Here is a 23,739-nt window from a genome sequence, read left to right on the forward strand (position 1 = left end):
TTGTTTTTTTAAATCCAAGGACAAGGGGTTTTTTTCTTTTTTTTATGGGGGGAGTGGGATTCGAGGTGGGGGGGGGGATGTTGGTGATGGCAATTACCTAAATATCCTACTCATCTCTCTAAATAGGCTCAGTCTCTCCCTTCCGTCTCCCCAGCATCCCCCCCATCCCCCCTCCCCCACTCCATTACTTACATGTGTTTAGAGCAATGCAAGGAGTTCCCAACTGGAGCCCTGGCAGAGGGTGGTTTTAAAGTGGGGATGATTTACTCCTCCAGAGCTTGCGTCCTGCGTGTGAGCCTCCAGACCCGTGTCAGCTGGGCACTGCAGACAAACAGCCTTAAATATGCATAAGGAACAGTTCGCTTTCTTAAAGGAGAACTTACCCCACCGGAAAGTTCACAGCCCTATGGCAGGCACGGGAGGAGGGCGCGGCGGTGGCCTTTGCGCCGGGACAGCCCTAAACCCTTCTTAAGGTGATCGCCTGCACGCTCAGCGGCGGGGCTGGGGACAACCAGCCGCCTTTCGGCTGGGGACCGGGCGGAGAAGCGTAGACTCGTAAGTCATGGACTTAGTGAGCTGGGGACGAGCAGTTTCATACACGGTCCTATCCCTCCTGTCCTTGGCCGGGATGGGCGAGGGACAGAGCCACGCACCTAGGGCAGCCTCGCTCCGGCGGACCCCCGTGGCAGCCACTGACCGGCTGCCCTAAAACTTGCGCGGTTCTCCACCGAGGGGAAACGCGGGACCCCAAACAAGAAAAAAAGTGTTGGGGAGGAAAAGTGAGACTGATCAAACACACAGCTATCAGAACCCAAGCGGGCTGTGGACATTGCTCGAGCAGCTTTCTGGAAAGGAGAAGTAATGCAGGGGAGGGATGAGAGACTACCCGTGGGTTTGGCTCAGCTCCCCGGCTGGAAACCGGCCGGCGCCTCCTCCCCGTTCCTGACAGGATGTTCTCCCGGTAGGAAGGACGGCTCCGCTCTCCCACTTGCCCCCAACTTTGCCCCGGTGGTTCCCGAGGGCCAAGCCCCGGCAGCCGCCGCGGGGCCGCCGGCAGCCCCGGGCGTTTCCCGCGGGAAAGGGGCATCCTTTCCCGACACTGGGCGCCGCTTCCCTCAGGCCCACCGCGGGGCCGACTCCCCGAGTTTCGAACAATACGAGGGTTATTTCTTTTATTAGCGCTGCGATTCTTTCCCCCCGCGCCTCCGCACACGCGGTTGTCAAGTCTGTAGCGCCATCTAACGGGAGGAGGGGGCCGGGCGCTCCGCGCCGCCCGGCGCAGGGGGAGCGCGGCTGCGCTGGGCAGCGCTCTCGGCAGCGAGGAGCCGCCCCGCATGAGGAACGCCGCACATCCTGTGCGTGGGACCGGCCCGAAAGGGGCTTTGTAACCTGGCCGGGGGTAATCCTCCAGCAGCTTCCCCCAGCTCCTGCGGTTTTATGTCGTTGCGGCTGCGAAGAGCTGGAAGAGCTACCGCTATTTTTTTTAGGGAGGAGGAATGAATAAATTCCAGCAGAGTCTGACAGAGTTGAGGATGGAAGGAGAGGACCTCTTAGCCCAGCACGTTTGACTTCTTTCCCTTTGCAGGGAGGTCAGGGAGGGGCCCAGCCAGCTGCTGTGTCTTACAAGTGAACAGGGCCCACATTCTGCTGCTTTAATACCTTTAGTATCCCGGGAAGTTTTTTTGTTTCCAAAATTTTTGAGCATATGCTAATTTTTACGATTAAATTATGATACTGCTCTTTTGACGGGACACTTCAGCCATGCCTCTGTCCACATCCAGATGGGAGGCATCTGACTTGGTCACCCCAGTTCTGTTAAGTCACTGCATTAGTAGCCTAGATTAGGAGACTGTGCACCCCAGGCCTAAGCAGCATGAGCAGCAAAAAGAAAAAGAGACTCTCCACAATATTTGAGCTAATTTAAGCTCACATCCAGTCTCTACAGGCGCCTGCCTCACTTCAGGTCTTGCTACCTCCAAAGCTTCAAGTTAGAATTAGAGAATGCAGGTATTTCTGCTGAACAGGATGTAAGTTTTTCTTTAGGTTTGAAGTTTTCCTTATTTCTGCTTCTGCATTTCTTTTACAGCTACAGAATGCGAGCTAAGTCTTCAAACGCACGTACCAATTTTATTGTGTTTACTTAGGTCTTCTGAACATGCATGTTGGCAGGGAGTACCAAAGAAGCATAGAAATTTTTCTGTCCATACCTCAAGTCATGAAATGGTACTGTAGCATTTGGCTAGCGACAACTGTATTTGCATGAGCCATTCAAACTGTATTTATATTTTCATCCCAGGTTGTCCAATGACTTTGGATGCCACTTCTCTGTGTGGCAAATCCTATGAGACTTAGATGGCCAGGCTAAATTTGCCCAAGTGATTTTGGCAATTAGGTACCTGAGCATCACTGACATTGATGGACTCTGAATCGCCATCACTAAGGCCCAGACCAAAAAGAGAGGGTTTAGGCTACCAAGTCCTGCATGAGATTTTGACTTCCTCCAGACACCAATGGGGAAATAAAGGCTTAAATTAGAGTTACCAGTCTAAATTTTTTGTTGTATATTCAAGATCTCAGTCTTGAAGCCCATACTAAAATATTCAGATTCTAACTCTCTCTTTATTTTGGTGTAACATCTGAAACGCCTTTGCTGTCACCTGCATGGTTTGGAAATTTGTTTCATCCTCCTCCATTGCCAATGCCTTCTTAACAGAGGAACAACTAATTGTTTTGAAAAATCTAGACCTTAAAATTCAACTCTGAAGTCCACAGATAGCCAGAAACCAACATTTTAGGTGCTCTTTTCTGGTTTATTGCATGGAGCAAAAACTTCCTACGCAGTAGAAGGAATTTTAAATGAAAGGTGACCAGAACTTTATCTGTTCTAATTGTGCTGTGCCACATAAACCAGACAATCAAGCAACAGTAACGACTGCTTGATCAATACTCTGCTGCTTGGTCAAATTTTATTGGGGTTTGCATTTTCAGAGGTGAAAGTGTGATCTGTAACTCCTGTCCCATGTAATTTTCTGACACCCTATGAGCACCAGCAATTAAAAATAGCACAAGTTTATTCCAGTATCAAAATAAGGCTTATAAATAAAAACTGAACTTCACATGAAAAAAATGAAATAGCATACCGTTGTTGAACTGGTTTTATCGGCAAGAAAAGATAATGTGTATAGCAACAGACAGGAATAGATTTTCATTCCTGACTGTGGGAATGCTCCTCTTCTTCAGTGATTGCGAGGAAGGGCAATTTCCACCTATGCTGAAAGGAAAATGCATTTTTGACTTTATGGGCAATATACAGCCTAATAGTCAGGCTAGGATGTCCCAGAGTAGGCATGAAAAATGAGACACTCCAGTTCATTAGCCACCTAGGAAGAGTTAGGCTATTGAGGTTTATGGCTAGTTCCACTGAAGGGTTTACATGTCCTAAAAGTTAGTTGTCTCAGTATTTGAATTTCAAGTGCCTTTTGCTAAGACTGGCATCCTTGATGTTGTGTTTGGCATCACGGGCTCACTGTACTGTGAATTGAGCAGGTGTGTACAGACAAATCTTTTGTGCCTTATCCAAAGCCATACTGTTCAGCAAAGGACAGGAACAGCAGAGAAGCCCAGAACTGTGGTTATATTGAGAAATAACAATTACTGGTTTCAGCTGAGAAAGTTTTTTAAACTAAGAAAGTAAAAGTTTTTTCCTCCACTTCTACATGAACAGTAATGGAAGAACAGCTACCTCACAAGGACTGCAAATCCAGAAGAAATGCACATGGCACATTTTGCTGTCACAACTTCTAGCTTAGGAAAGGTCTTCCTGATATTGGTGTTGGAGACCTGCTTTGAGCTCTACAGTAGCAGATATTAATTTGTGTCTGTTGGGATGGGCTATAAAGATTGTAATTCAACCTAAAATATGACACCTATTTTCTCTTACTGTATAATCTTTGGGGTTTCCCCTATTACTCAAAGGAGTCAAGCTTTGGTTTCTAAATTACTTCAGTGTTGTGAATTTTCTCATACTTCAAAAATGAGAACAGTTCCTTGAGCTAATTTAACACAACGCATTTCCCAGGTCAGCCCCAGGAGGGCCACAGGCAGGATTGTGAAGAGGCAGACGCCGTGGCAATCAGAGGTATCTTTCACTGTGCAACTGATGGGGCTGAGCCCATCATAAGCTTTTGAGTTCAAGTTTTCTGAAGCTATGGTGGCAGGTTTCTGTTTCTCCAAAGTCCTTTTGATCAGTCATTGGTGACTTATGTGATGGGCCTCTGTTTTTTGGTGGTTTCATTTGTTTGTTTGTTTGTTTGTTTGCTTTGTTTTGTTTTGCTTTCTGAGGGGTTAGTTCTGATTCAACTGAAAAAAAACCCCTCTGTCAGAACCAAAGGCTTCTCTCATAGTTCTTCCCATTCTGGTGCAGAAATACAAGGGGTCAAACCCTTTTGGGGTTCTTCTAGTAAAGCAAGGAGCATAAATATTCCTTTGTACAAAATTGAAGCAACTTCATCCACATGAAGTTATTTAATTAAAATTGGAGTAGTTTTCAGAAGTGCTAGGGAATAAGTAGACTCAGCGGGTGCTCAGTCCCACTGTAATTCACAATCCCTTCATGTAGATGCCAATGTTTTGACTTGGCTGACTATCTTTAATATTTGGGTTTAAAACTTTTGGCCCATGTGTTCTGTTTCCTCAGGGCCCTCTAATCTTTAACTTTTACCATAGAAAAATCTTAATGTTTTCAAGGTTCCACCTTGCTAGCAATATGGTTTGAATCAGATACACTGCACAGAGACTATTTTGATTTTAAGAAAGAACAACCTTATGGTTTTATTTCTGCAGGTATGAATAAAAATCTGATAGATCTTGAGTTTAGAGCTTGCTTTCTCTTGATAGCAGACAGCATGAGGACTGTGATATGGATCAGTGATACAACATGTTTTCCTTCATTAGAAACACAACCCCAACATTAAAAACAGCCTGCTGAAGAATCATATTCATTTAGTGATCATGTAATTTCACAATCAAGGAGTTACTATCCCTCCCCCCACCCTGGCCTCCCTTTAGAACTGCCCATTTATGGACAACATCTGATACCAATAAGTTCATGATACCTATTTCTAAAAGCAATGCCTGCAGTTCAAATGGAGCTTTAGCAGTTGAGTTATCAGATCCAGCACTAACTGCAGATGGGATTTATCTTCACTAACTTTAGCCATATACTAGTTAGTGTGTAGGCCAAGTCTTCGCTCCCTCTGCATTCAGAGGAGAAAGGCAGAGGGCAATTCGTGCCAGCTAGCTTAGGCACCTACTAAAGGGAGGATGAGTCACCTTTTGAAGTTGCCTGCTCGGCTCAGTCAATTACAGCAGGCAGACAGGCAGGCAGCTTAGAGCGTACCTGAGCAGATGGCTGAAGTTAGCGTAGATGGGTCCTGTTCTACCTATCTGTAGGCAGTGCCAATAAGGATGTGCTGCATTCAGCCCTGGCTCAGGGTTCAGGACTAGTCAAGATGTGCTGTTATTCCTGAGTGTCATTGTGTTTTGCCCATAACAAATGATATCTCTCAGACAGGTTCAGGAAAAATGACCCAGCCTGTAGCGCATTTGCTCAATTTACAGTGATGCCAACTGAAATGCATATTTATTTTTTTACCCTTTATTTCCAAACCAGACTGGAGCAATTCTTCGAAGCAGGTCTTACAGTTTTTTCATGGTAAATTGAACCCTCTCTTTTGTTCAAACATTTTCTGCATAAAAACGTGGATCTAGGAGCCAGGTAATAAACAAAACAAAGACTTCCAAAACCCAAACCGAAACCAGGCAGAAATTAATGTAGGAACACCTCTTCATGTGGATTCAATAGGTTGAAATATAACCCTTTACCCATGCCTGGCACACGGAACTTGTGTAGAGTTAAATGTACACCATGATAAACTCAATTTTTTCTCTCACTTTCCAGTTAGTGAGACCCCATCAAGCAGGAGGTATGAAGGCAAGGGAGATGCTGGACTGGGAAGTGGTAGAAGAAACATATATCCACCAAAGCATTTTGTGTGTGTTCCACTCCAAGGGCTCCTGCATCAGCTGGAGCCAGGTGGTGGTGGTGGGATCAGTCACATTTAACTCGGGAAGGCATCAGACTGAGTCAGTCTGCAGCACTGGGCTGGAACCAAGAAAATTCTCAGAGTCATGGTGGAGACCAGAGAGGTGAACCTCAAGAGCAGGGCATGACACAGGGAATGGCTGGCTAGCAGTGGCAGAAGCATAACCAAGCACCTTCAGAATCACATATCTGGGGGAAAGAGGAGGGGAGCTGTTACTATTATTGAAAAAGTCACTCCAAGGACCTCTCTGGAGAAACAGCAGAAACAGATGGACCCTGTGGGCAGAGAATACCTGCTTGCTCATCTGTAAGGACTCCATATATATGATCCCAGCAAAGCCAATGGGTAATTTCCTATAGCCTCTTGCAAGAAGAGCAAGTCTTTAGCTCTGCAAGTAGGTTTAGCTTCCAACTGGCAAAGAGTAGCACCGTACACACATGAAATGGAAATAGGCAAATATCCTAGACAACTTTATTTTCATTTTTGATGATGTTTGAATAGCAGGTAGGTAGTGAATGGGGCTTTTTCTCTATGTAGGACATAGCCAGTCTGAATATTTCAGATAGCAAAGTTCAGCTGAGTAGTCAGACAAGCCTGAGAAAGATGTTTTAAATTTTCCATGAAAACCCACATTCTTCCTCTTATTTGACTCAAGCTTCAGAATATGGCTCCAAATTGAAAGGAAAAGTTTTTTTCAAGGTTTGTGTCTTTCAGTTAGTGTTTGGCAAACTAGCAATAGTTTGGAACTAAAAAGCTGAGAAAAGATTTATTAAACACTGAAAGAGATCTGCAGTCTTCTTTCATTATAGAAATCTCTCCCTTTAATCTCTCCCTCAGATATTCAGCCATGGTTGAGCCCACAAGACTAACTTGGACTAGCAAGATCTTTTCTTGCCTCAAACACATAGATTTGCTTTCAACTGATGACTTTAACAGCTAGAAAATATTTTTCTGCTTTTGTTGATGTCTTGTGGTTGGCTTGTATCTTTCTTCTTCTCTTTTTTTTTTTTTAATTTCTTTTTTAATTTCTTTTTTCCAACTTAACAAGCCAAGTTATTTAGGCCTCTTCTTGTTTCCTACCCGTCAAGGTGGATATTAAGGAAAGATTTTTCACCCAGAAGGTGGCTGGGCACTGGAACAGGCTCCTCAGGGGAGTGGTCACATCATCAAGCCTGACAGTGTTCAAGGGACAACATTCTGAGGCACATGGTGTGGATCTTGGGATTGTTCTGTGCAGGGTCAGGAGTTGGACTTCGGTGATCCTTGTGGGAACCTTCCAACTCAGGATATTCTCTGATGATCCTATGATTCTAAGTTATGTCATTCACAGAATATCCTGAGTTGGAAGAGACCTACAAGGATCATTGGATCCTACTCTTAAGTACAGGGATCCATCTGCACAGGGATCAAGCCTGTAACTTTATTGTAGTCATGATTCTGCACAGCTGAAATCAAGCTTTCCTGAGCATGGGTGCTCAGAGCTGCACACAAGATCTCTTCAGGTTTTCTGCTAAAGCATTAACATTTTCTGATATCTGTCTCACTGGATTTTAGTTGCCTGTTGTCATGTCTGGGTCATACTGTAGCATAAGAATTACTTCACATAGCATGGCCAGGTACTTGTGTTTATTTATAAGCTTGGAGCACCTAGGGGAAGTTGTACTGCTAGTAGTAACTTTGCATTTACAGTTTTTGTTTAATCTTTACAGGTTTTCAGAGTCCTGACATGCTTTTAATTCGATTAATGATACCTCTAAATGCTGCATCTTTAAAAATTTAGAAGTCAGTACCAGTGTCATGATAGTTTATGAAAATATGAAACAAGATTTGTCCCTACAGTTAGTTTGATGTGCCTTCCTAATTGCTTCTGTCCAGTCTTGTGATGATTTTTTTCAGTAGTGTCTGTATGCTATGAGCCAGATCCTTTTACACACACAGGTTTTCTGCAGAGCTCCAGCTAACAAATAACATCTTCTGCACTGCTGTGCCAAACCCTGTAGTGAAACACAAGTGAAGAGTACTACACTGCTCCCCCTGTGTAGGATATTATCCAAGAAAGCTTAGGAAGACTTTGGGGTGATCTTTCCTGTCACATTTAAGTCCATTCCTTGCCTAAGACCTGGTCTTTCTTTTAAAAGACATAACCTAATGTATTAGAACATCTCTTGAAGTGGTTACACAGCCAGGCTTTCTCTTTTGTCTGGTACACAGATTCCCAAAAATTTTAGTTGCTCAGACCTGTAGAAACTCCAGGCCCCTCACATTTTATTGCCTACACTCTGCAATCCATCTGACTTTAATAATCGATTCCAAAAGTTTACCAAACCCTGTCCTTTTGAAATGCAAAATCTTATTAGCAGAGTCATTTACTTGTTCCATTTAATTAGGAAGTGTCAGCCCCTGATCACTTGAACCAAAGTCCTTTTTCTTTTTTTTGCTGCAGTTATCAGTTACCAAAACCAAGTCTCAACCAGCATTACTTTTTAATAGCTCTGTGAGAATTTTGAGACATTTGTTGACTATTACATCCATAAATATCTGGAGTCTGTAATTTTCAGTGGTGGTTGTTCTTGATCCACATTTGGGGAGGCAAAAATTTCCCTGCATGATACAAACTCAATAGAATTTGCCTCTCTAATGGCATCACTGATGCCTTTATGCCTTTACACACAACCGGAGCAAAATCAGGGGGCTTGCACTGTGCAAATACTCTCCTTTACCAGCTTTCCCCAAGATGATTTTAACTGGAATAAATTCTGATTTTTGTATGCTATCATTTCTATGCATACTTCTTTGCAGTGTTTCATATCATTAATGCACAGTTCTCTGCCACCACCTTCACCTTTACCTCTGCTTTTCTGAATAATGCATGGGCTTGGAGTCAAGTGTTCCAGCTGTGATTGCTATTCTGTTCTGTTCTGAGTGTGTACCTGTCCCATCTAGAGCCCTGACAGCTTAGTTTATGCTCTTCCCTTTTTTGGTACATATATTGTTAAAAATATTTCTACCCCATAAACACAGTTTTGTCAAGAGCTGAACCTGACACTCACTGTATTGCCCCCTTGGAAGCAGTTCTCTTCACAGTTTGCACTTTCTTTATTCTTATTTCCTGCCATTCTGATCACTTAAATTTCTTTATCCTTCAGCATACCCTTGTGTACCTATACTTTCTCCTCTGGTGCCCTATGCGTGTGTGGAGATTATTCAAGTCTTTGACTCTGTACCCTTCCTTTCTCAGTTCAAAGCTCTGCTTATCAGTTCTGCCAGACTTGCTTCCAGAAGGCTGTTTCCACAGTTGCTTAGGCAGAGTCTGTCCTTCAAAACGGGTCTTCTTTCAATAAATACATCCCAATGGTCAAACATTTCCAGTCCTTTGGCTATCTGTTGATCTTTCTTAAAGCACTCTTATTTTTGGCCTTGTTTTTATTTCCTATACTACCAGTCAGTGCGAAACCCTAGTGCTCTCTTTAAATAAGCCACATTAAGAAGGCAAAATTAAAAAATATAATGGCATCAACCCAAAATCTCCATTAATCTCCAGTTCTGAAAGTAAACTCCCTCACGCAATAAGGCAGCCCAGAGAGACAACTGAGCAGCAACCACGACCAGCAGTGAATATTCTGTTCCACACCCCTCAGGATTTCTTGTCTACACAGAAAGTTTTGCCATCCTTGCTTTGTCTGTCAGAAGCATGAAAACAATTGCCTGAGGTGGGCAGAAAAATATCAGGGAAAAAAAAAGTCCTTTTGCTGGTTTATTATTCTGTTCATCAAAACAGTTCCACTGAAGTGGTTCTGTTGGCGTTATATTAGTGAAGGTTTGCTGGAAAACCCTTTCATAGGTAATAGACAAGACCTAATGGAATAGCAGAAGGCAGGGACTACTCCATCTCCTTGGAGGGTGATTCTTCAGGGGTGGCTTTAGAACCACATCAGTTTTGGTTAGAAATGAATGTGATGTGAGAAAGGGCAGAAATAGCCCCCAGAGAATTAAAAAATGATGCAGTGGATGCCCTCATGGATGTTCTCTGCTCACAGAACTTCCTCAGATATCAGCATTCCTGAGACACAGGCTCAACAAGCTTAGCAACCACTTCTGACAAGCTAATATTTTGCTCATGTTAGACTGTTTAAAAAACTACTTAGAATATGAGTGGCTTCACAACAAGGGCAAACAGTCAAGGAAACAACACACGTAATTGTAAGGGAACCTGAAGAAGCAAGGTAGTCACTTGACTTGTGGAGGACAAAACACATTCCAGGTTTTCCTTTCCTTTCCTTTCCTTTCCTTTCCTTTCCTTTCCTTTCCTTTCCTTTCCTTTCCTTTCCTTTCCTTTCCTTTCCTTTCCTTTCCTTTCCTTTCCTTTCCTTTCCTTTCCTTTCCTTTCCTTTCCTTTCCTTTCCTTTCCTTTCCTTTCCTTTCCCTTTCCCTTTCCCTTTTCCCTTTTCCCTTTTCCCTTTTCCCTTTTCCCTTTTCCCTTTCCTCTTCAGTTTTGTTTTTTTTTTTGGTAATGCAACAATTCCTGTTAGTTAAAATACCATCTAAAGAGTCAAAACAATGTAATTTTATATATGAACACCATATTAAGCACATGCTATAAATACTGAATAGAGTTCTGTGAGGAAACAATTCCCTTGGTATATGGATCTCTGAGTTATGCCTCTAGGTTTAACAGTAAATTAAGTGAAAGGAAGTGCTGGCTAGCCATTGAAAACAGAGTCTTAGGAATGAGTAGTTTCTATATCTGGTCTAGTTACCAGTTCACTCTGAACTTCAGAAAAGTGATTTTAAGTCTCAGTATCTGTAAAATCAGAAATGTGCTAATATTTTTCTGTCTTCCTGGGCCCACAGAGGGTTCTTAGAATAATCCACAACACATGTAAATCACAGCTGTTGAATAATTGTGATCAGCATGGGAACGGACCTGTAAAGACTTGAAGTATGTTGGCCATTAACCACATTTCAGTCAACTATCTCTGTCTACTCAGAGACTACTCTGCTCAAAGGGATTTGAAGAGCATGTTCCAACCAGGGTGTTGGCTCCCAGGGCTGCAGCTGAAGGGCTGTATGGTCAGCCAGGTGCTGTGCTGGTCTTGTCTCTTCCAGCCCACCTGAAGGGATGCTCTGGACACCTGCAGTCAGCTTCAACCCCCAGCCCCCACCCCATTCCCCCCACCCTGTTTTCCTCAGCTCACCAAAAGCTGAAGGGCAAAGATCAGAAGTTCAGAGAGGTTGACTCTCTCCTACTTTAGCTTAGACACGTCACTGCAGCTTGATGAAGTTTAATTCCTATGGCTCCAAAAGTTTCCAGCTGCAGGATTTCCCTCAGCATTTTTTCCTAGGCAGAATGTAACCTACCTATTTTTACCTTTAACGGCCGAGGAGGAGTAACCAAGCAGAAAAAAAAAAAAAAAATCCATCCATGCATCCATCCATCTTAACTACAAAGATACCACTTCTGGCTCAGCTTGTTCTCTAGTTGCTAATCGCTAGAAGACACAAGAGTGTGTTGGAGAATAATAGCTGCATATTTTGCCTTTGTAATTTTTCCAAAACGTCTGCTATTTGTCACCATCAGAAGCAAGAGTATAGAGGGATGTTGGTATTATCCATTATGACCATTCTTATATTTTAATATTATGTTCTGATAATTTGGCCTTACACAGCCTCAGGAAGCCAAGACATGGTAATATCTGGGCAAAAGGGCACGAATCAAACATTGCTGCCAAAGCCCATTCACTAATATTTTGGAATAAGCACATAATAAAAATGATGAAGAATCCACCCTTCAGCTTGGCTGTTTGCAGCAAATATTATAAGGGTATTAAACTAAACAATGACTCGTACTCATCTGGCTCTCCAGATGTTTTCTATGACTCCTATTTTCTATCAATCAGTTAACCACGGTTTTTGCTTTCCTTAGCAACGTATTTCCAAATCACAATCAAAGAAACTAACGGCAAATAATAACGGCTAGATTGTATTTGATTGCTGCTAGTTGCTCATGGGAAAGGAAACTGCAAGAAACACTGCCAATCCTTCACACTGGCAGACCAGCCAGGAACACTTCCAGCCCCCCTGACTGCCCCCACAGCGCACTCCGTGCCAAAGGGGCTGAGCAGCGGTGCCGACTGATGGGGAGACCCTATGGCTAGCAGAGGAGGGAGACGTGCCTGATTGCCATACAGGACAGGAGACACAGAATAATTTATTTCTCTTTCCACTCAGCCCTTTATTACAGCCTGCCCAACTCACTCAGAGACACAGCAGACTTCAGTCATTTGGAGTTTATCAGTGGGTGTTTTTAGCCTGGCTCCATGAGGAAGCACAGCTCATATAATTGCTCTGTGTGTGCATGTGCGTGTGCACACACAGTTGTCTAAAAACTTTTGTACCCATTGGGTAATTGTAGCTGAACCTGACAGAAAGGCAGAGGTTCCAGAGATAATCAAGTTGGTAAGTTTTTGCGAATACAGAAAGCTGAAGAGTTTTTCTACTGATGGAAAGGCTGCAGCCCACGGTTGGTTCTCGTTTGACACAGAGAGAATCCACCTGGGAAAGAGAATGGATGTATGTGAAGGAAAGCTTCAGTCAGAGCTTATACCTTATTAGATATAAGGGAATCCACTCCACAGCCCAGGCTTCTCTCCCCTACGGATTCTCCGGTGTCTGATAAGGGCAGAATTCACAGTGCAGCAATAGTATAATTCATTTAAAATGTCAGTCAGCCATGAAACACTAACTCCATTGGAAACTAGGTTTCCGGAATAATTCTGGTATTCATGGAAATACTTGTTCCCTCGCATACTGCAAAGCTCCAGGAGGAATTATGGGTGTTTCTCCATTGCTTCCAGTCTCCAAGCTAGCTCTCTCAGAACTATCTCTGCCCAACAGTAGACTGGGTCTTCCTAGCGCCCACAGCCTCTGGAGGCTTCAGAGAGGAAAGTTGTACTTCACTTCTTCCCTCAGAGCCAGGCTCATCAAGCCTAACTTGTCTGAAGAACCTTATTCACAAAAGAGCTCCCCATTCCCTTTTAGGCACAGAAGGGTAAAAAAAAAAAAGAGAAAAAGAAAAAAAAAAAAAAAGAAAAAGGCCAGCTTCTCAATGGCTTCCTGGCCAGAAAGAATTGCTGGCTGCTGAGCGCTTGTGGAAAAATGCTCTATTGAGAAGTGTAAATGAGAATGGAATCTTTCTGAAAATCTGGATCCAACAGGGGACTATTGGCACTTGGAAGTTTGGCCCTCATTTCTTTTGAAATAAGTAGGTCTTAAATGAGCAAAATCAGAAGTGATTTTTCAAAAGTCTCCTGCCTTCATTTCCTCTTATTCCCAGGTAGCACTGAAAATACTTGTGGTATTGATGCCAGGAATTATGCTCAAACCAGAAAAAAAAGAAAAGGACACATTTCAGTTGTCTGAGTGCTCAGGTTACCTCTAGATACTGTTTTAATAACAGACTCATTAGGAAATTCCTCAATTATTTGTATTGTCTTCCCATGTTAAAAGACCGAATGTGATTTCTTAATTTCAATATTAGTATTGAATAAGGTAGCTATTCCCTGCAGAATGAATGGATTATTCCAATCCACTCAGGGATCAGCATTATTTCTGGCTGCTACATTTCCCTAGGAATGCATAGTAATGTCATGATAGGTATTTGACAGTGGTATTAAAAAAGTAAGAAAGGAGAGAGACATATCAAGTCATTCGATTAGTGATAAAGAGCGAGCAGGAGATCAGCACCTGGAAACACATGCAAGTTCTCCCATCAGAGAGAATCCCATGTAAAATGTACTAATTCTGACACCTGATCTTGGCAGAATGAAAGTCAGTGTTGATTTGTCACAGATCTGCATGGGAGCAGGGCTTCAATGACAAAGAAAGCAAGATTTACTTTCCATATAGCTACACGGTGCTGTTTGACTTCAATAGGTGTTGCAAATACGTGCTGGGAGTTAGACTCTGGCTCTGCTAAAAGTCAGAGTTGCAGGAGATTGCCCTGAGATTGTAGGCAGGACAGATCAGATATTACACAAGCAAGAAGGAAATACAAACCTCACAGAATTAACATATATTGTCACATTCTGTTAAGGATTTCTGTAGGGCCAGATCAGATTAAATGCATTGAATCACAGTCATCTTACAGCATATGAAAATATTGTCATGGATAGAATTTTTCATTAGTGAATAAAATGCAGAATAATGAACAGTAGACAAAAAAGAGAGAAGACGTAAAGCCAATCAAAAGAAGGGCAGATGTTTAAAAAGTCTTTTGCTATTCAGGATTGTGATCCAACAAAAGCAATTATGTTTCTGCTTTCTCAATTTCAAAACAGCAGAAAAGAGCTTTGAGGTTTTTCCAGTGCTTATGGTCTATCTCCACACCGTTAACTGAACAGAAGGTAACATAATACCAAACATAGCCAAAGGCAACTGATTCCATGCAAAGCTTATAATTTGGGACATCCAGTGAGTTAAAGGGGATCGTAATCAAGAAGGAGATAGATATATATATTCAAAAATTGCCAAAGAAATCTATAAGAAGCCTAATTAAATTCTCTTATAAATCTGGAAGAGGAATCATAAAAAGAAGACTAAATCAGTGCCTACAGGTGGAAATTTCACTTGGTAAGTGCCCTCTGAACTCATGAGAAAGATAATGTGTGGAATTTTGTTGAGTAATGGCTGGTATGTGACTGCAGAAAAACAATAGACTCTCTTGTAAAAATACTGAATATTATTTTTGCTCAAAATTTTATTGTTTTATTTTTGAATGGATAAATATCTGAGCTGTAATTATAGATACTGTCCACCACACTTCTTCTCCAGTATCCTTGGGCATGCACCTAAACGAAAGTGAGGCTGAATATGGGAATCTTCGCTGAACCCAGTGTACGTATGGACCAATATTCAATACAACAGAGAGGAACATGACAGAATAGCAAAGGAAGAAATTAAATGCCAGTCATTCTATATTGTGAGAGAAAAACTTTGTTGATAGTACAATGCTCTTCCTGTATTACCTGATGCAGGTCTGATGTAAAGAAATGTTACATGCTAGTCAGAGTAGCACCCTAATAAAAAAGGTGAAGGTCACATTTCACCCTTTGCAGTAGTCAAACAACTTATTAAAACTGTGTCATTGAAAGTGGTCTGCAGTGAGACACAAGCACATGCAGCCATAGTATAGAAAGTTGTTGAAGTCTGTGGAATTTTTGACCCCACTTCAGTGGGGCTGAAATTTTTTCCACACAGTTTGTCTCTTTCTCTGATTCTTGTTCTGCTGTGCTATTCAAACAACACAGAATACTCCCCTCTTCCTTGCATCCCTCACCCTCCTTTTTGCAGGTAAGTGGGTAGAACTTCAAGGCACCATAAGATGAACCTGAGCACAATCCCAAACAGTCCCTTACATACCTAAAATACAACTTATGCAAAATGTAGGTACATACTGAAGTTCACACAGAAAATCCTGCCAATCTGAATTAGGCGTCTCCAAGGCACGTATGTTGCTGAGTGTTACTTCCTTAGGTGCCCAGTACAGTTCTACTGTATGTGTCCAGCCACTCCCACTGACAGCCAGCTCAAGTAAAAAGGAGTGGGTAACCCTCCTGCAGGTAGAGGAGTAGGGGGCCTGCTTTCCTATGTAGCAGAAAGTGTTAAGGTACAGTGAAAGGAACAACAAATTCTGGAGTGGGTGCTAAGGATTCAGGAGAACAAGACTCTCGGTCTTGCCAGAGAAATAAAGAATGTGAGGCACTAATTGCTGCCCCAAGACACAGGCTTCTGCCTCACTTTCCTGGTCTCTGTCTGAAGCAAAGTAGTGGTGTCGTGTTTTTGTTTGCTTTGGGTTGGGGTTGGGTTTTTTTGGTTTTTTTGCAACATGTGGCAGAAAAAGCAACAGCCTATTTGTTTTACATTTTGAACTGGCCCTGCTACGGGGTTACATAGTTAAACCATTCCTATTTCCTTCCACAAGCTGGGCCTCCCTACCTCATACTCTGTTGGGTCAGAACCAACAGGGTTTGCCCCAGAGGTCCACAGGACCATACCATAGGACTATTCCGGGTTTTGGCAGCAGCTGAGAGCCCTTGTGCTTGTTTTTTGGGGCACACAGTGCTAACTAGAAGCTTTTGAATATGAAGAGGTGTAGTTCCGTTACTCAGGATCAGCTTACAGTAAAGCAGTTACCCATCTGGCTTGGAAAAAAGACAAAACAGGCTCACCTCCATCTGCAAAAGACCATGTCAGCACAGTCTCATATACTCTGGGTCTCAGCATTCTCAGCCACTTCTTTTCCAACATGACAACCGCTGTGTGCTCTTTGTGCAATCGCCTGGCAGCTTGAATGCTTTGGGAAACAAAAGTTTTCAGTTCTCTTGATTTTGAAGGTCCTTTAAGGAGACTCTCACTGGGAAAGAGGAGGTAGCAGAGAAGAGGACCACATCCTACTTTGCTCTGAAGTGAGCAGCAGTGCAGTCAAGGAGTCTATAGTTGCAGAGCTAAATAGAGCAAAGGCGAGGCACTGTTTTAACATTGCGTGTAGATAAGGAGGGCCAAACTTCAGGGTTCAGATCTTCTCATTCTCAGTGGGAATACTTATTACCTGCACCACTCATGGCACTCCTTTCTGCTGCCTCTGGCTCTATGATCTGTGCTTTCTGCTGCGTGGTTACCCAGATAGCAGAGAAAACAGACGCACTCTCTCTTCACTATTCCCATTATTACCTATATCCTTCTGATGAACCTGCTATCTCTGCATTATTGTACAGTCTGCTGAGATAGCGCTTGAGTCCCACTTCTGGGGCTCATATTCAACTGGTTATTAGCTAAGAGTGGTATCACTGTGAACCTCATCTCAAAGGAGGAAAGAAACAAGCCACCTGCCTTCAAATGTGCAAGTAAAATAGCTAAACACAGTACAGCTTGGTTCAGAACCTGAGATTCAAAGGCACATTTAACTGCAGCTCTGATGTGGGGCAAAACTCCCCTCACTGGGATTTCTTTTGGCTTCAGTGACATACTTAGCTTGCTGTGCCCATGCTTAGGGTATATTTGTATTGGTGAGTATAGACAGACATGCCTGCTCCATCTGTAATCCTGGCCAAATGAATATATGGCATTACCATCCTAGAGATTAGTCTTGTGACCTTAGGTCCAAAACTGGAGCTCTATGGGCACCCACAGGGGCAGACAGAGGTCTCACTGTGCCCATCTTCAAATGGTTACTTTTTAAGTGCTAGATTTCGCCAGTCAGTGTCAAGGGAATTTAAACTTTTTCTACTTGCATGTTGCCTATACCTTAGCCTGTGCCTGTGACCTAAACTGGGAATTTACTCACTGCTGATATTTAAAGCCAGAATGCCACTCCCTAGGCTGGATCTTCAAACTGTTGGGTCAGTGGAGATCCTGTGTGGGCAGCTTGTGTGGACCCACTTGAATTCTGTTGAGGGCCAGCTGATATCACAAGCAAAATGTGAGCAGTGGCTTAGACTGACCTTTGCCCACGTTAAAATGGGCTATTATAATAGCCATTTAACCTGTGTCCTATGTCCTTGAAAGCCAGGCTCTGTGATGACACAAAGTGAGAGGTCAGTATGCATCAAGCAACCTGCTGCTCCTCCAAGGATCAGCAGTCATCCCCACAGCGATGATAGCAGCATCTAACTATGGCCCTTGGACATGGTTTACTTCTTCCCCTCCCCTCTTGTAGCTTGAAAAGCCCTGGGGACCTGGTCTTCTTTCTCTTCCTTGAGGCAACAATGCTGGATTCTGGGACACTGCAAGGCACGTTGGTTTGTCCCACACATGGTGTGGTATGCTGTCACACTCCAAATGTGCCGGTTGCTCAGAAGCTTGGGCTGAGAGACAGAAGCAAATGTCTGAATGGTTGTATTAAAAAAGCCACAAAGAAACAGCACATCAGGACTCCCCCTCAGCACATAGTCACCACCTCTTGCTGAGATAGGTTTACTCTGTTCCTGTTTCACTCCAGGGAAGGCAGGACCCTGCTTCCTCACCAGCCTGCCTGATGGTGAAGAAGGACATGCTCCTCCTGACAGAGTGACAAATGGCACCAGTTGAGAAGTGATTTAAAAAGCCATCCTTTACTACCTCTCAGATAATTGTTGGTGCCTTCAAGCACAGAAACCTGCCAGAGTACGTGCCATTTGGATCACAGCGTCAGGAGAGTCACAAAGCTCATCAGGACAAATCCATAGGCAAACAGACAGTGTACACAGAGCTTTAAGGGTCTTGCTCAGCACAGTGAATTTTGATTCAAGAGCTAAGTACCCCCTTCCAGGTATCACACAGCTGGCTGAGGACTGCTATTAGATGAGATTTTCTGCTGATCAGGGTAAAGAGGTGGACGTGCACAGCTTTGTCCAGACATTTGTCCCCCTTCCCCTTTTCCCCCTTTCCTCAGATGTTACAGCCCAATCAGTTTTGCAATTTACCTCTGTCTGATTGCTTCTTGACTCCCAGAAAGTGATTCAGGTTTAAAGAGAAGAGCCCTTGGAGCTGGTCTGTTTTGCGTGGCTTCTTGGATTATCCCTGGGAAATTGTACTGGATAAAGCTTAGAGGAATAGCTAGAGAGCTCATTTTAGCTTTTTATTCCTGGGGTTCATGTTGTACTGTAACAGGTTAGCTACTGCCTTCATGAGGGTCTTGAAAAGGGAGAGGAAAATACCTCAACTGCACCCCTGGTCTGCCTCCACTGGGCTCTTTTAAATGGTTTCTGTAGGAACAGATGGCATAGGAATTGGCTCTGTCAGCTTTGTATGAGCTAGGAACTCCCTAGTGCCAAGGGAATCCTTGAATGGGGAGATTCAGCAGCTCCCCAGCTCTTTTGAAGGGGGTCAAAATGATTTAAGAATCCGACCCATTGCAGCTTCATTTCCTCTGAAAATTGTACCAAATTGAGGGGGTGATGGGTTGAGGAGAAGATAGAGAATAAAATTTCAAAGAGGATCAAAATATGCCATTTTAGCTTTTGTATGTATAAACACGCATAATATGACATTTTGTTTAGACAGTTATTTAAAAAGAAACTTACAATCTTTTTAATTAACACGAATGCAAAGGAATAGGCTATAAATATGAACACAGGAAGGTAGGAGTTGACAGCACACAGCCTTCCAGACAATCTTTTTTTCAGTTGTTATGGGGTATAATAAAATTCTGTTTTCCTTTGCAATTTTTCCATAATGATTATGTTTGTTTTAGGTAACAAATTAACAGTAGGTGACATTTTTTTTCCATGTATCATGTCATGTGTCAGAAGCCCTCACCTTACAGCTAGAGTGGGAGCAGTGGATGAGATTAAAGGATGAAAGAGCGAACAAGATCACCATATGGGCAGACCATACCTGAATGGTGGATGTGATATTCCATCTAATTTATGCTGCTGCCACTATTAAAACACCTCTGGCTCCAAGTCTCATTACCTTACCTCACCTTACCTCTGCAATTCCACTGCTGCCCACTTCACTTTACCTCTGCTGCCTGTCTGCCTGACTCATGAAATGCTAAACAATTTTGATATTTACCTGTTTATGATTAAATTGCAAAATGATCTGTTTAGTTCTGTTCTAAATTAAGGTCTACATTAAATGTCATAGCATTTATCTTTCATAAAATGAGACAGCAAGGACACTAATTTCCCAGGCACTCAATCACTGCCCGGTGCCACCGGAGAGAGTGGCTGTGGAGGCGCGTGCCCGCCATTCACAGCCGGCTTGACAGAGCCCAGGCGGAATCATAAAAGTCAATTAATCATTAAAAGCTGTTACCAGCCTGTATTGAACTGCTGTGGCACAAAATGTTAATCAGCCCCACATCAATACCATAAATTCCTGCAAATTGGAGCGGTCGATAACGCCGAGGCCCGGCGGGTCGATGGGAGGGCGCAAGGCCTCTCTGCCAAACATGGTGGCTTGGCAGCCGCCCTGTCCTGTGCTGGCCCGCTGGGGCTGAGCAGGTGCCGATGCATCACTGCCCCTGATGGGTCTGTCAATAACACCGAGCAGGGAAGGGCAGCCCTCACAATTTAATCGCTTGAGGCGCCGTGTGTCACTGCATATGTGGCAGCTTAAAAGCAGGGCCAGGTCAGTTGCTGCCCAGGGACGGGATGGGGCGGCTGGCGCCGTGCGCCATTAACCCGGGCGCTGCTGTGGAAGGAGTCACCTGGAGCTCCCTGGCTTAGGAAACTGTTCCCTGCTGGGTTATAATGTTACTCATGAATGGTCGTGGAGTTGTTCATTAATTCCCTGTGGGCCCAGGGACGGCGTTTTTTATTAGCCTCTGGTGCACCGCTGCCAGGCACCCATGAAATGGGGCACACGGAGGTGTGGGCAAAAGGGGAAAGTTGCCTCTGCCTTGGCACCTGCCTAACACTTTTCCTCACGTAACTATTGCTGCCGTGGAAGTATGAGCAGTACTAGTGAGCTGCCCCTGCAGAAGAGAGCTCCTTCTGTGAAGCACTTTGGGACTCTTCTTCTCAAAGCAGCCCTATGTTTTTCAGTGTTGGCTGTGCCAAAGACGTCACATGGCTTCGTCGCTTCCTCGCCACCCTTATTCCCAGGGCCAAGGAGGACTCCTGGCCTTCCCACCCATACATGCAGAACAGACTGGGCCAAGTGGAAGACCCTCTAGAAGAGAAGTGAGGAGTGCCATGAAAAGGACTATGTCCCTAGAGAGAAGGACTGGGTTCCCTGAGGGCATCACAGCAATGCCCCTGCTGCCTTCTGCTGCTGCTTCTCCTGGGAGGGAACAGATCCCTGCCTACCATCCACAGGGCTGCTGAAAGCTTGGCTGAGCCCAATCAATTTATCTCCTGTTACTGTTATTAAATCTGACCTGAAGTGGAGGAAAAATAGCATTTTTAGGATTGCAGGATATTAAGAAACCTCTTTAGAGATGAAAGAAATGCCCAGTACCATTACTCTGGGGAAGAATTGTGTTCCACTGGTTTCATTGTCATTTAACACAGAACATAAAGGTTACTGCTGAATAAAATAATACTCATGTTGATTATTTTAATAGTCTCAAAGTATAACTTTTTCCCTGGACTGCAGTTATCTAATCCATGTGCTGTACCAGCAGTATTTTGTACTTTTCCACAGCACAGATATGATGGTTCCATTAAGTTCAGACTGAGTAGCTATTGTGTGTATCTCTAACACAATCGTTCCCTACTCTATGGAAAATGGAAAATATACGGATCTACAGACATGCTAATCCCCAAGATTTGTACATTTTTAAAGATTAATAAAAAAGTCCATCTTATTATTATCCGAGTTATAGGAAACATCAAAATAAATTAACAATCCTACTGCAAAGAAATCCCCTATTCAACATATTGAGACAGGATGATGTTATGAGTGTTCAGACAAAGGTAATACAGTCCTTCTATTTAATTGCCCTGACTCCTTGCTCAGTTCCTCCAGCTATACTCTGGGAGCTAAAAAAACCCTCTCATTGTTATTAATTGTATTCCTTTTTAAATGTAATGTCATATTGCTGTGAACTAAGCTAATGAAACATACTCATATTACCAAAATAGGTATATTTCTTCTTGTACAACACATTCCATCAAAACTGTCTGGTAAAGACATTGTGTTAAAGACCTTTCATAGAGCTTTATAAAGAATATCTCAGCTACTCCAACATTTCTATTACATGATCATTAAAATGCCCAAGAGAACTAAACAATATAGTGTGGATCCAGTTATCATATAAGACCTTAGAAATATTATTAATTCCTGCCACTGATTTATGTTAATACTAATGCTAGATTACATGCTATGGCTACTAAACAGCCACTGAATACCAATTCACACAAAGACAGTCCCTGTCCTCTCTGTGAAAGCTGCACTCTTTGGTTGTAATGAGAACCTGAATTATTTATCTCTCTTTATCCTACAGTAGTTCACTTGACCACCATCACTTTTTTCTCCCCTGTTTATACCACACATAAATGCATGCAAACATGACACAATAACAACTACTATCTTTGCCTGTTTTAGCCACATGAGATCAGTCAGAAGATGGAAACAAAAGTATTGCCCAGTGCTGAGAAGGAATAGGGTATGAAGTTGCCTAAATGGCACCCTCACCTGAGTGGCCTGCAGTATTTTTGAATGCAGGTCCAGTGTAAATCACAAACTGAGCAATACAGAAGACTTCCTTGCTGATGGTTTCCACTGCTGGCAGCTTGTCTCAGGTGCCCACTGCTTTTCGCAGCTCTAGCTGGGTGTGAACAGCTCCTCCGCAGCACGTGCACAGGCTCTGCTCACTCTGAATGAGACTCCACGCAAAGCCAGCAGTGTGGGCAGGATCAGCTACTGGTCCATTTTGGATATTCATGCAAGAAATCAACTGCAGAATATTCTGAGTCACAGAATACCCTGAGTTGGAAGGCACCCACAAGGACCATTGAGTCCAGCTCTTAACTAAGTGGCCCATACAGGGATCAAACCTGCAACCATGGCACTATTGGCACCATGCTCTAACCAACTGAGCTTATCTCATCTTTTTCCTAATCAAGGACAGAGGTGTGGCCAAAGCTCTTTGACATGAGGGGTGAGTACTGCATTCACAATGTCGCTGAGCAATCCATGGCATTTCTGCGGGAGTATTTTAATCTCTCTGTAATACCTGTTCTGTAGTCTTCAGTGCTGGGTTTATGCCTTATTGGTCAGAATGCATTTGCTCCCTTCATACGTGGCACACGTAAATTGAATTCCATCTGTGATATTTGTATGCTGCAGCCCCACTACCTGCTATCTCACTCTGCACTTTTACTGGCCTTGGCTCATCCAGAGGGTAGGAATACAGCTCTGCTGAATTAGTTCTGAGAGTCTTTCTGGAGAGTTCTTTGGGGAGGATCTCTTTTCCTGTTTCCAAAATAAAGAAGCTCAGACTGCATATAGAACATTAATTCAGCAGTAGGACACCAGCACATCTCACCAGTTCTTCCACATCTTTTGCAAGCAGCAGTGAAAAGGATGTTCTTGGTCGTGGCAGCCATCCTACGAGCATTGTTGATGGAGGCATGCAGATTCCCATTGTACACCTACTGCTTGGTGACCCAGGCTCCAAACAGAGTCCACAACTGCATGTTTCTTGCCATAAGGAGTTGCAGAATGCCATTTTACCTGGTGACAGGACAGGTAGGAACTTGATCTGAGCTGCTAAGGATCCATAATGGCAACAGAGTAGCATGCTGAAAATGGAAGATGGTCAGCTGTGGAAAGAGAAAAAAAACAAAAAACCCATTCAAGGAAATTTGAACCACATCTTAGCTGGCAAGGAAGACAACTATTGTTATTCTCATGAAATGCTGAGGAAGGGGTTGACAAACTGCTAGACAGTTTGAAATGGGAATAATGGAAAAGAGGGAGATAGTTCACAAGGCAGCATGTGCCATTTGGAAGACTGTGGTACTCCGCTACCTGTAGGTATCAGATGCACAAAGCCTGGGCTCTGTCAGGACTGTCAGAAGACCTGTAGCAGAATTTTCTGTATTCTTGACCTTTCAGTTACAAATTAGTTGAGAGGCATATTTTTCCGCTGTGCTTTTAACTGTCATTCACTGCACTGTTTGCTGCCAGTGCCACTCAGCTAACAGGG

General features: G+C 43.4%; 1 long non-coding RNA gene across 1 annotated transcript; it reads left to right on the plus strand.

Annotated features, from left to right (window-relative positions):
- The first annotated feature begins 419 nt into the window (after positions 1–419).
- On the plus strand, positions 420–21,143 carry LOC119707751. The gene is made up of 2 exons (XR_005258841.1): positions 420–555; positions 20,630–21,143. It is a non-coding gene; the product is annotated as an uncharacterized LOC119707751 (long non-coding RNA).
- Positions 21,144–23,739: the final 2,596 nt, after the last annotated feature.

This window comes from Motacilla alba, chromosome 1 (genome assembly GCF_015832195.1).
Source record: "Motacilla alba alba isolate MOTALB_02 chromosome 1, Motacilla_alba_V1.0_pri, whole genome shotgun sequence".
NCBI classification, from domain to species: Eukaryota; Metazoa; Chordata; class Aves; order Passeriformes; family Motacillidae; genus Motacilla; species Motacilla alba.